Source organism: Hemicordylus capensis, chromosome 6 (genome assembly GCF_027244095.1).
Source record: "Hemicordylus capensis ecotype Gifberg chromosome 6, rHemCap1.1.pri, whole genome shotgun sequence".
Classification (NCBI taxonomy): domain Eukaryota; kingdom Metazoa; phylum Chordata; class Lepidosauria; order Squamata; family Cordylidae; genus Hemicordylus; species Hemicordylus capensis.
The window spans coordinates 118,213,841-118,226,413 of record NC_069662.1 but is presented as its reverse complement, the minus strand read 5'-3'; the positions used below and the strand labels follow the sequence as shown (position 1 = coordinate 118,226,413).

At 42.0% G+C, this 12,573-nt stretch overlaps 1 protein-coding gene across 6 annotated transcripts in view; it reads right to left on the bottom strand.

Moving 5' to 3' along the window:
• The window catches only part of OSBPL3 (oxysterol binding protein like 3), a 145,913-nt gene extending 133,340 nt beyond the window's left edge, over window positions 1-12,573 (bottom strand). For 2 of the 6 annotated variants that reach the window (XM_053266463.1, XM_053266472.1), the window contains exon 1: window positions 12,389-12,573. The gene's annotated coding sequence lies outside the window, so the exon portion shown is untranslated. Of the gene's footprint in view, window positions 1-547; window positions 627-11,131; window positions 11,318-11,365; window positions 11,489-12,388 lie in introns of those variants that run through there. The other 4 variants (XM_053266466.1, XM_053266468.1, XM_053266469.1 and 1 more) reach the window with 4 other exon arrangements.

Genomic DNA, 12,573 nt, shown 5'->3' with positions numbered 1-12,573 from the left:
GTCCTCTGACCTGAAGCTGCATATTTAGTTTCTTGTTGCTTAAGATGCTACTCTGATGAGGTCTTACTGTAGTCTCCCATCCAATTAAGGAAGCTATTTACAGTAAGAGAATAACCCCAGAATCCTGCTGTGCTGGTACAATTCTACACACAGGATGTCCTAATAAGAAATCTATCAAGGTTTCTCATTTCAAGTGGCCCAAAGATCTATGGCTCTGACCCATTTGCCTAGCATAGGATGCTGGCCTAGCTGTAACTTCACAGACATCTAATGGTGACCCAGCAGCTGAAGCAGCCCCATAAGAATGGGCTGTCCAGCTGCAATCCACAACTCATTGACTCCAGAGTAACTGAATTGAAATGACTAGGACTGCACCAGAGTAAGTGGCTGAAGATTGCTGTCTTTGGCATAAGTGTTATTTGTGGAATAAATCTAAGGCACCAAGTCTGTCCACTCCAATCAGATTTTCATTTATTTGCTGCTTTTAAGGTCCAGCCACAAATGCAGCTGGAATACCACAAATGCACACCGGCTGATATTTACTTACCTCAAATGATAATTTTTTCTTAATTTAGCAAATCACCAACATTCCCATGATTAATCATATTCCACAAACAAGCACCTGCCTGGAAAGAAAAAAAGGCCAAGTAATACTGAAACAGGAACAGACGTTTAACAAGCAGGAAAAGAAAGAGACTTTAAATATTAGATCTATACATCACCAGGGTGTCCTTCAGACTCAAACCCTGGCTGGGTGGGAGCTGCTTTTCTGCAGTGTGCTCCATGTGGGCAGGGCCAACCACATGGGAGCACATTATGGAAAAGTGGCTCCCACACAGCAGATGGCTGTGGCTGAAGGGCACCGGAGAAGTTGTGCTCATCAACAAAGTACTGGAAACCTTCTTTTTTACGGGAAACTGCTGATTAGGATGAGTCCATGTTCCTGATTATATTATGTATATTTTATTACTATATCATGTGTATTATTATGTATGTTTTAAATTTTGGTCTATGACCGTAAATAAACATGATTGATTGATTGAAGTACTGGAAACCACAAAGCTGAAAGCTCAGGCACACAGCTACTTCTGCCTAGAATCAAAGCACAATACTCCACACACCACCTCTTTCCTCCATTAAACCACTTACAGGATACAAATAGTATGTTGAAAGACAATATCAGAATGGCTACTGTATATTGAGCGCCTTCCAGATTACACACTACAACAGTGTCACTACGTGTCCATTAAGAGTGTTTCTGTACTGCCTGTGTTTCAATATTGCAGTCTCTGCACTGTCAGCAAGGTGGCGTTCACATTTTCAATGCTGCCTTTTGGGTTTTATCTTTGTTACAGTGCTACAAGGTTGCAACAACAACAACAACAACACTAGAAAAGACTGCTCCCCCTGCTGATGGCTTTGCACAACACCCTTTATTTACAGTTTCAATATGATCGTGCCAAGCTGAAGTAAACTACCGCTCTTGTAGAGTGTGATCTGGAAAACATCTTGGAGACCCTGGATAGTTAATATTTGAGTTCAAATCCCTGCTCAGCCATAAAGCTCAATGGGTGGGTTTGCACAGTCCCTCAGAAAGTAAGGTGAAGGGAGCCAGAGGTCCTCGGGGAGCATGTGCTCCCGATGGGCAGACTATCCAAATTACCCAAGTCCAATTCCTGAGGCTTCCAACCGACATTCACCCAACATTCTTCTTTCTTTATCAAGTGTTGGATACAAACAGGTGAAGAATGTTGGACAGAAGTCTTGGAAACTGACTTGGACAACACACCTGCCAGGAGTGTGTGCTCTCCAGGAATCTCCAGTTCCCTTCTTGGAGGAACGATGGGATAAAAATGTTCACACTGAAATCCAACATTAAAAGAGAGTCAAGAAGAAATGTCCCAATTAAACACCATTAATATTTGAATTAAAGCTTATATGGACTATTACACTGAGACAAATTATGGATGTTCTGTTTAAATGGTTTGGGATCAGGATAGCTAAAGAACCGCCTTCTCTCATACAAACCTGCCTGATGCATAACTGCTTCATAGGAAATTCTGCTCAAAGACACCCTATCTTTGGAAATGGATGGCAACAAGTGAAAGGGCCTTTTTGGTTGTGGTACCTCAATTGTGGAGCTCCTTCCCGTGTCAGTGCCCTCCTTCACAATACACACCAGTTAAATGCCGATATTTACTTGACCTTTTAATGGAGTCTAGGATTTTTAAGGTATCTTATTCAGTATGAAACGTTTTAAGCTTTTCATGTATATTGCTGCTGTTCTCTCTCTTTACTGGTTTCATGGCAGTTTCCTGCTGTTACTCTTGCTGTTTTTACTGCCATTCCAGTTCTACCAATTCGTTTCTTGCAAGGATTTTAAAAAATGTTTTGAAAGCATCTTGAGAATGATGGCTGAGAGGCGGGCTAAAAATATCTCAGGTTAGTTCATAAAACAAAATCTACGCTTGACAGACTACTACTACATTCCATCCAACTCCTAAGCACCATTTTTTTTTACATACACGCTTGCAGCTTCAATGAGGTGACAAAACTTTTTTTTAAACCCAAGATATTCCACAAAGATCTTAAGCAAAGCATGTTTAAGAACCAGCTTCGTTTGAAATGTCATCTGTATTTCCTGTGCTTTGAGACTAGTCTGCAAGGGGTAGTCAGCAACTTTCTGGGTTTACCACAGCTGTGAAAGCCCCATCTGCTTTTCTTATTAATGCATGCTGAGCGTAACAGCTTTTTCATTGAGCAATTTCTCTCAAGCCCTTCACATGGAGGAAGGCTAACTAACCATACAGGCCTGCAAAGCAGAAGCTGCCATTATGAGCAGGGCTGGGGCTAATAAAGGTAAAATATAAAAGGATGAAAAAAGTGTCTTAGGCAGAGAGTCATATAACAACTGGAACAAGAGCAACCTGAAATTATTTCCAGCTCCAGTAAGACTTCCCCACTCCCATCTGAAATTAATGACCGCGGTAGTCAAGTCCATCTTCATTTACGTTGGGCACAGGTTGACAAGGTGGGGGGTCTGAAACCTGGAGCGAGGGACATGCTGGGGAAGAGAACCACATTTAAAAGCTCAGCGAAAGAAATGAGCACAGGTTAGAGGAAAGTATAACCACCACAAACCTTTTAAGAAATGAAGAAGTGTAACAGGCAAGGACAACGGGTGAAAATCAAGACAGAAAGATCCTGGCAACATGAGCAGAACACATTGAAGGTTTGAATACCTTCAAGTAGAAAAGTGGATGGGGCCGATTTAAAAACCAACAACAGTGAGCTTCTTCTTCTACTACTACAGGCTTGCACAACATAAGGCTTGGGGGCTGGATCTGGCCCCCAAGGCCTTTTTTACTGGCCCCCAGGTATCCTGCAGCATCAAAGGAACTAGAAACTGCCTTATAGCACCATACTTTGCGTGTTTACTTGGAAAGACATTGTACCCAGTGAGCATGCCTATGATAGCAGCCTGAAAGTGACAGCAACTTAGCGAGGGGAGGGGAAGAGGACTGAACAATAATTTTGGTCTGGCATGCACTCCAGGTGCCTCACTGACTCAACAGGAACAAGGCCTATTTTCTGGCCATTATCCTTGGTTAAGAATTATGGGTCCCTTAATTGGGGGGAGGGATCAACCTGTAACTAAAGCTGCCTTCATTAATATTTTCAACGATAATTTTAATGTAATAATTAATGTGCTGAAAATTGACCTTGGCCCTCACACATCAGGTCATGGTTGGTTTTGGCCTACTGGGACATTTAAAATTTAGTCTACTACTAATATACCATTTCTCAACAAAAGTCTGCAAAGCGGTTTACATAGAAATAAATAAATAAATAAATAAATAAATAAGTAAGTAAGAAAGAAGATTCCCTGTCCCAAAAGGCTCACAATCTAAAAAGAAACATGAGACAGACACCAACAACAGCCACTGGAGGGGTGTTGTGCTGGGGATGGACAGGGCCAGTTGCTCTCCCCCTGCTAAATATAAGAGAATCACCACTTCCAAAAGGTGCCTCTTTACTCAGTTAGCAGCTTCGGGTGGGGACTTTGGCCAAAATAAAACAAGTGAGGCTCCTTGGCCAAGTACACAGAGCTACAGGAGAGGCAGAAGATTAAACTTGACCGTGAAGAGATTAGTATAATTAGGGGTGCTACTGTGCTTTGTTTCAACACTAAATAGTTTCAAGTGTTACTAGAAATAGGTTCAGGATTGCCAAGGGCTTTACAGTGTATACTTTGCTCAATCACTGTTCATGCATTAAATACAGAGTCTGATTTACAAACTCTGCTGATATGCAGTGTAGTCAGAATCTTCTTTCTAGAAGTCTGTGGCCTATCCGTGAAAGATAAAAGACTAAAAGAATTTTCCCCCATGGCTCCTGTGTTCAAGAAGACCATGAGTGAATAACATCCTCATAGTAATCAATAAATAAGGGGCTTTCACATCATTACAACTTAAGTTCATTGATCGTTCCTTTGACAGCTTTAAGAGAGAGATTTAGAGTACATAAACTGGATTTTAAAAACTGGAACAAATCTGGTTTGTGTTTTGAAAGCTTTTATGAAAGTACTAGTATGTGTAAGCCCGTTGTAATAACGGGCTCTAGTGGGGGGGGGGGGTTTCCCGCTGCCGCCTCACCCATCTTGGGCGTACTCCTTGGGCCGCCACCTTTGGCCGAGGCGGCGGCTCTGCCGCCATCTCGGCCGCACTCTCCGCCTGCCGTTTCTCATGGCGGCAGCCGCCGCCATCGGGGCCACTCGCCCCGCCGCGGCCACCACCTCCTTGGCCCGCACTCCTTTGGCCGAGGCCGCGGCTCCGCCGCCGCCTCGGCCGCACTCTCCGCCCGCCGCTTCTGCTCCTCCCGGTCTCCCGTGGCGGCGAGGACTCCACCTCTGGCCGAGGACTCCACCGGCGGCCGTGTCCAACATGGCCGCCCGTCTCTGGGCAGCCGTATCTTTTTCGCCCGATCTGGGCATGCGCTCCGCTCCGCGCATGCCCAGAACGGGCGAAAAAGACACGGGCAGCACGGCCGCACGTCCAAGGCTTTTATGGTAGAGGATGCAGAGCAAAACAAACTGAAAAGAATTGTGTATCCAGTGAAAGGTATCCTGCGTCCTGCACTGAAGAGAAAGAAGCCATCCCTCCAGGGCAAAAGCCAACACATCAACAAACAGTGCTCACACTCCTTACACTTGTACAATGAATCATTGCATAGGCCCATGCATGGCTGTAGCATCCCACCAAAACAGCAACCAGTGCTGCCAAAAACTTAGACACATTTCTAAAGTGCTGAAAAAAGCACATGGAAATGCCAGCAAGGACTACTAAGGAAAGACCTTGTTTGGAATTGAAGCCGTTTGATCCAGAACACAAGGTGCTTTGCTCTTTGTCCTTGCCAGGTGTTTATGGGATAACTCTGTAGCATGTGTGCGTTAAGGACTTGCATTCCTATCTCTATCCATCCATATATATATATGGATGGATAGAGATAGGAATGCAAGTCCTTAATGCATGTGTGCACACACACACACACACACACACACACACACACACACACACCCTGCATGTGCATAATTTTCACAGCCCTGTTTGGAATTGCTGGGCATGGAGCCCTAGTTTTCTACCATATACCATAGCATATCTGTTTCACAGTTGGCAATAGGTGTGCCAACTAATTCTAGGGCCACCAGTAATTGCAGGATCTTCAAGGTATATGAATGAATAGGCAATTGTACAGGGATGCTGATCCTAGAATGCTAAATACTGCCCAATAGCACAGAGAAATAGGCATGGGCTCAGGACACAAGATAAAGCCACCTTGCTGAAGCTAAGCAGACCTAGCCTGGTCAATACCAGAATGGGTGACTACTTAGGAACCCCCATGCATGCTGCCCTGAGTTCTGTGATGGAAGAAAGGTGCAATATAAACATAATAATAGTTAATAATTAATAATTAATAGAAATGTGGATTCCAGAAAATAATTTATGAAATTTGGAGACAAAAACATCCAAACTCTGAAATTATGGAACTTAGATTAGTAGATCAATGCTGATTTATAATGTGAAAGAAAGTATTTACTGATGTGGATGAACTCCAGCAAAATATCCAGAGTGAGGATATCGACCATGAACCGCCGAGAAATTATCCAGCAGAATACAAAGAAAGAAGTGAAACACCTCTGTTGATTGTGCCAAATTCTCAAGATTATCAGCTAACTGAGATGCAAAAAGAACTGAAAGGAAAAATTGTTGAATATATGAAAATAAGAAAAGAGCATAAAAGACTGCCTGCACTGAAGCTGGTGTCCAAAAGAGATCTGGCACAAGCATTAAATGACCTGAACAAAGCTGTAGCTGAGAGTAAGACTGAGACATTACAGGAAACAAACCAGCTCATGCACAATGTGGCAGCAGTGATCACACAAGAGCTTGGATATGAACTTAACAAGCCAAAGATACAACAAAAGGAAAAACCAAAACGGAAGGTTCGAGTGGAAAGTAAGATCAGTAAGTTAAGAGCAGATGCCATCAAATTGAAGGACATGAAAGAGAAAAAGCTTAAGAATTAAAAGATCAAGGAATACTTAGTAAAGAAGTACCACTTCTTTACTAAGAATTGGACAGCATTGGGAATGGATGAAGTACATGGCTTTTGGCTCAAACATCTGACCAGCTTACATAAAAGATTAGCCAAGCAAATGAATGATATACTGGAAGGTGGAGAACTTGATGAATGGATGACAACTGGCAAGACTTGTCTTCTTCTGAAAGACTATGAAAAAGGGGCAGTACCAAGTAACTATAGGGCAGTAACTTGCCTTACAACAATGTAAGGCAATTGTACTCATGACAGCAATTGTAGCAGATGCCGTGCAAGACCACCTAGAAAGGAACAGTTTGTTACCAATGGAACAGAAAGGAAACCATCGGAAAACAAGAGGCACAAAAGATCAGCTTCTGATTGACAAAATGGTTTTGGAAAATTGTAAATGAAGGAAGACAAATCTAAGTGTAGCTTGGATTGACTAAGATAAGAAAGCATTCGATTCATTACCATATTAACTGGATTTTAAAATGCCTGGATATGACTGGAGTGAATGATAACATTAAAATTTTTGTTAAAAAGGCAATGAACACATGGAAGACTTATTTGCTAGTAAACGGATAAGAAGTGGGAGAAGTTAACATCCAAAGAGGAATATTTCAAGGAGACTCATTGTCGCCTTTACTTTTTGTAATCTCCTACTATCCATTATCTTGAACAAAACAAACCATGGATACCAAACTTCAAAAACATCAGTTAAGCTTTCGCACTTCCTTTACATGGACGGTCTAAAGCTTTATGGAAAGTCACCATCTGAAATTGAGTCATTACTCAATACAGTTAGAATTTATAGCCATGATATAGTAATGGAGTTTGGACTGGACAAATGTGCTATATTTTCAATAAATTTAGGGAAAATGACAACTAGTGAAAGAATTGAGATGCCATACGGAAACATAAAGAGTCTGTCACCTGAGGAAAGTTATAAGTATTTGGGCATTCTCCAAATTGACAAGATCAAGCATGCTGAAGTGAAGACCAAAGTTAGTAAAGAATATATCAGGTGAGTAAGAAAGACACTGAAGTCCAAACTTAATAGTGGTAACACTATCAAAGCAATCAACACATGGGCAATCTGATATACAGCAGATATTGCAGAATTGGATGCGCTGGATCGTAAAACCAAGAAAATAATCATCATCAATCATGCCCTGCACCCAAGAAGTGATGTTGATTGGCTGTACCTGCCAAGAAATGAAGGTGGATATGGAATGTTGCAAGTCAGACAGTCTGTTGAAGAAGAAAAATGAGTATTTTTTCAATACATCAATGGAAATACATCAATGGAAGCCAAGAAGAAATGTTACAGGAAGTGAGTAAGACAGGACAGTTGGGGGGGGGGAAGGGAATAAAGGATGAATACAAAAAACCAGCATATGAGGAATTGACGAGAAAAATGGCATAACAAAACATTGCACAGTCAGTTCTTTAATGACATACAATCAAAAGTCAACAATAACACAACATGGCAGTGGTTAAAGAAGGGGACACTGAAGAAAGAAATGGAAGGTCTTATTTTTGCAGCCCAGGAACAATAACTGTGAATAAATGTTATAAAAGCAAAAACTGATAAGATCCAGAAAGACAGTAAGTGTTGGATATGTAAGGAAGTGGATGAGATGATTGAGCACCTTGTATGTTGTTGTAAGAAAATCACACAGACTGATTATAAGGAAAGACACAATAAAGTTGCTGTGATGATCCACTGAAACCTTTGTAAGAATTTCAAATTGCCAGCAAGCAAGAATTGATGGAATCATACAATTGAGAAGGTCACAGAAAATGAGGAGGCTAAAATCCTTTGGGATTATAGAATACAAACTGATAGGCATTTAGCACATAATATGCTGGATCTGACAGTCATCGAGAAGAATCGGGTTCTGATAATTGATATTTCAATCCCAGGTGATAGATGAGTTGGTGAAAAACTGGAGAAAAACAACTAAATACAAGGACCTTCAGATTGAAATTGAGCGGCTCTGGAAAAAGAAAACAGTAGTGGTGCCAATAGTTGTTGGTGCCCTTGGTGCAGTACCAAAAGAACTTGAACACCATCTTGACACCTTGGGCATCGATAAAATTACAACACATCAGCTACATAAGGCCACACTACTCAGGAGAGCACAAATACTACGACGCTATCTTTAATTTTTCTTTAGTTATCCTAGACCCTTGGAAAGGGCCCGATAATTAAAGTACCAAATCCAGTCAATAACATCTGGTAGACTGTGTAAATAGCATAACACCACCAAATGTGTTCTGGCACCTTTATGAGAATTAGTAGCTGTGTTACAGAGCTGCTACACACACCATTGTATCTGGTGTCATGCTTCTGAAGTCTTAACATTATGTCCTTCCTTTCTGCACTGGCATCACATGCTGACCAAATGATACCAAATTGTTTGCACTACTACAAGCAGAGGGGCAGCACTGGCCATCTGGGCCTGACCATAGGATGAGGCCTTCTCCTCCAAATCCAAATTAACAAGCAATTACTTTGCACTGGCTTGTGAACCAAGCCAAAGTAATTGGATTTAATTACACCCCTCTCCTACCAACAGCTATCAGAGAAGGAGAAAGTATAAATAGGAAATTGCTCTTTTTTAAAGAAGCTGCCAGCTATTTCTGCAAGCAGGCAATATGCAGATGTTCTTAAAATCTCTGTTGAACTACTGAAGTTACATTCAGTAGCCAGCTGGCTGTCAATTGTCATTTCCAAGACACACAGCAAGAGGGCAAGATCTGCAGTCACTCCCTGCTGAATGCCTCCCAAGAAATTCACCTCTCCACCCCCAGATTTAGCAAGCGATACAGGATTAGTGTTTGGAAACACAAGCTTAATGCATCAATTAATCTAGAATTAGATGCATTTCAGTGTGCAAGTAAACTCCCTGATCTTTTGAAAAACAAGCCATTAAAATCTTCAAATGTAGTATATACCAAGATGCTAAGACTGGATTCATGAAAAGCAAAATACAGTAACATCCAATACTGCTCTCTAACAGCACCACTGAGGATTGCAAGATATAAATTGACTAAGATGACTGAACTGATGTCCACATTCTGAATCTTTTTGAAAAACAAGTAAGCTAGGGCATCTGCTCATCTCTATTCAAGTTAATGAGTTTTACCTCCAGTGAACAGCTAGTAACCAAGAACGCTAAGGGAACCATGAAGCTGTATTGCTTTTATTTCATAAGAAATTAACTCACGGAAAGATGACACATCTGTGTTTGCTACATAGGCTTGCAAGCAAAGACAGAAATTTAGTTCTGCATCCAAATGGCAGTTTGAGTCACAACTGGACACAGCTTACTACTAAACCTCAGAAATAACCTTAGCTAGCACAGGGTTTCAATCCTCAAATTGTTGGGGATTGAACAAGTATGGTGCTCACACTGATCCTGCTCCCTACTATTTTGACTGGCAGCGATGAGCACCGGGACTACCATGACTCCTGTGCATCTTGCAGGTACACACTAAAACTATAGCTTGATACTTTAACACACACCATTTGGATGCATATGCTCATTTAGATTCATAGCAAAAGGCCCATTTATTCCCCTCATGAAATCTACATGAATTCCCACTTGCTCTAAGGTATACAATTGGTTTCTAAAGTATTTTGTGAGATAACACCCACCCCCCCGCATTCTTACATTATAGGTTTTCCCTGATGCACAAGTTACTTAGTGTAGCTCTATTGGTCCTAGAAAGCAAGAAGTACAAAAATAAGCAAGTGATCACCTCCACTGACAAAATAGCATGCAAGCTTCAACAATCCACAGAACTCCTTGGCAGAATTAAAATCAGCAAATTCTCAATTTCTATAGAACCATATCCATTTCTAAGCAAAAGATAATACAACCCAGAACAAGAGATAATCATTCAGGCTCTATCTTTCATCAGGTCACATACATTAATTCCAATAAAACTGAAATACTGTCTAAAACTCTCCTTCAGACAAACATATCTCCTTTCTACACCCAGATGAGAAGTCATGTGCACAGAAGACAGACTGCTCTAGTGTTTCTTCTTATGTTATAATTCAGCTCCCCAAAGCCAATAAGATAGCATCACTGGGAGAAGACTTGGAAAGCATAAAAATATGAGAACTGACTTGCTGGATCAGTCCAAGAGTCTATTTATTATTTATTAATAAAAAGATTTAATATACTGCCCAATCCACAGACTCAGGACAACACAGCAAGAACAGCATTCAAAAGTAAATTGCCACCAGTCCCACATTTCTCTGACACTTTCCCAATTATACCGGTATGGGTGAAGTTATTTATCCATGTAACAATCAAAAGAAAGCTACTTTATAGACAAAAATCTATACAGGCCAATCAAACAGGACTAAAGGTTTTAAGGGAAGAAGTGGGGCAATGGAGCAGACAGGGACAATAAGGAGATTGAATTTCCTATTGGAGTTAAGAAGTTCTCTACTTAAAAAAAAAAACAAGAACTACTAGCAAGCAACAATCCTTCTTGAGGCTGAATCTTTTACCTTTCCGAGAACTGGCTGCAAACACCACTTGGATCTATGTAAGCCCCTCGCAAGCAGCTCTGCCCCTATCGCTGGCAGGGTGTGAAGAGGGAGCGACCCAAGCTGCTTTTCATCGCTTCTGAGCAACCAGGTTGGCAACAACGCTAGAAGGCAAAGTACTGACAGGAAGGCGCCCGCAACAACAAGGCGGGCGGGAGCGACAAACACAAAGATGCGCTCTTTAAGCGCCTTTACCTGGGTGCTTGCTACTCCCTTCGCCAGCCAAAAAGGGGAGGAGCATCTCGGCGCGTTCCATTTTGGTTCTAAGGGAGGTTCCAGAAAGGGTAAAGAATCGTCTGGGTTGATCGACAGTTGCGTTGACCAAAGGGAATCTCTAGACTGAGCAGCGCAGAGGGGGCGTTAGCTCGCGCTTTCCCGGGTAGTCGGGTGTTTCCATGATGTCAGCAAGCTGTTCTTCTCGGGCAGGTGGGAAGAGGTGATGCGATGCGGGCGGGCACATTCGAGAGCAAGTCAAGGGACCTGTCACCCCGGGGCAAGACTTTTGCGTGCATTCGTAGTTAACCCGAATGCGCCACCACTAAGTCACTTCAAGGAAAAGAAACAGAGGTGCTTAAGGCAATGGGTGGGTTTAGCATGCGCGAGGCAGAGCGAGATAATTTAGCCTAAGGAGAATGACTGCTGCTCAGCACACAGTCAGGATTTCAATGCAACTAACTAATCCTGAACCAGCTTTACTGCACCTCTTCTTGAGCTTAGCGATTTACAGTTTCCGTAATTACTTCGGATTTGCATCACAAACGCCTGCATACTTCCCATTATTCAAGGTAGAAAAATCGGTCGGGTTTAGGGAGACGCGATCCCAGAATATATCGCGCTCCTACGACGTCCTCGATCCCAAACTACCCTAAAGTACTTAGCTGACGAATGAGGAACATGCAGCACCACTAAAACGCAGTCGTCTGTGGCCAGAGGCAGTTTCAGAGAAGTATTTTAATTAAAGAACATTTGCCAAAAAAAACCCCAAACAAACCCCTATGACCCTTAAATGCTCAACACTCAGCTGACAAGCTAGAAAGGAAGGGGGAAACCACCTAACTTCACTTCTCTAGAACGACCTAAAAAACGCTCAACTAGAAAATAGAAAGCAAAGTCGATTAAGCAAAATATTCCTCTTCATTATCTTAAAACCATCCAAGTGAGAAACAAACTCTCGATAGTGGAGAAAGACATACGTAGAGAGAATTTCAAGACTTGTACCTTAACGTTTATTTGGAGGCAGGAAGTATCTCGAGACATGTTCCAACTGCTCCAGGCATATTTCAAACTTCTGGACACTTGCCTCTGAGTAGACTCCTTCCCTTCCCATTCTGTGGTTTCTCTCAATACAGTAACAAAGGAAAGGCTCCGTGAGTCCCACCCAGGCTCTGCCGAGACGGCGGATG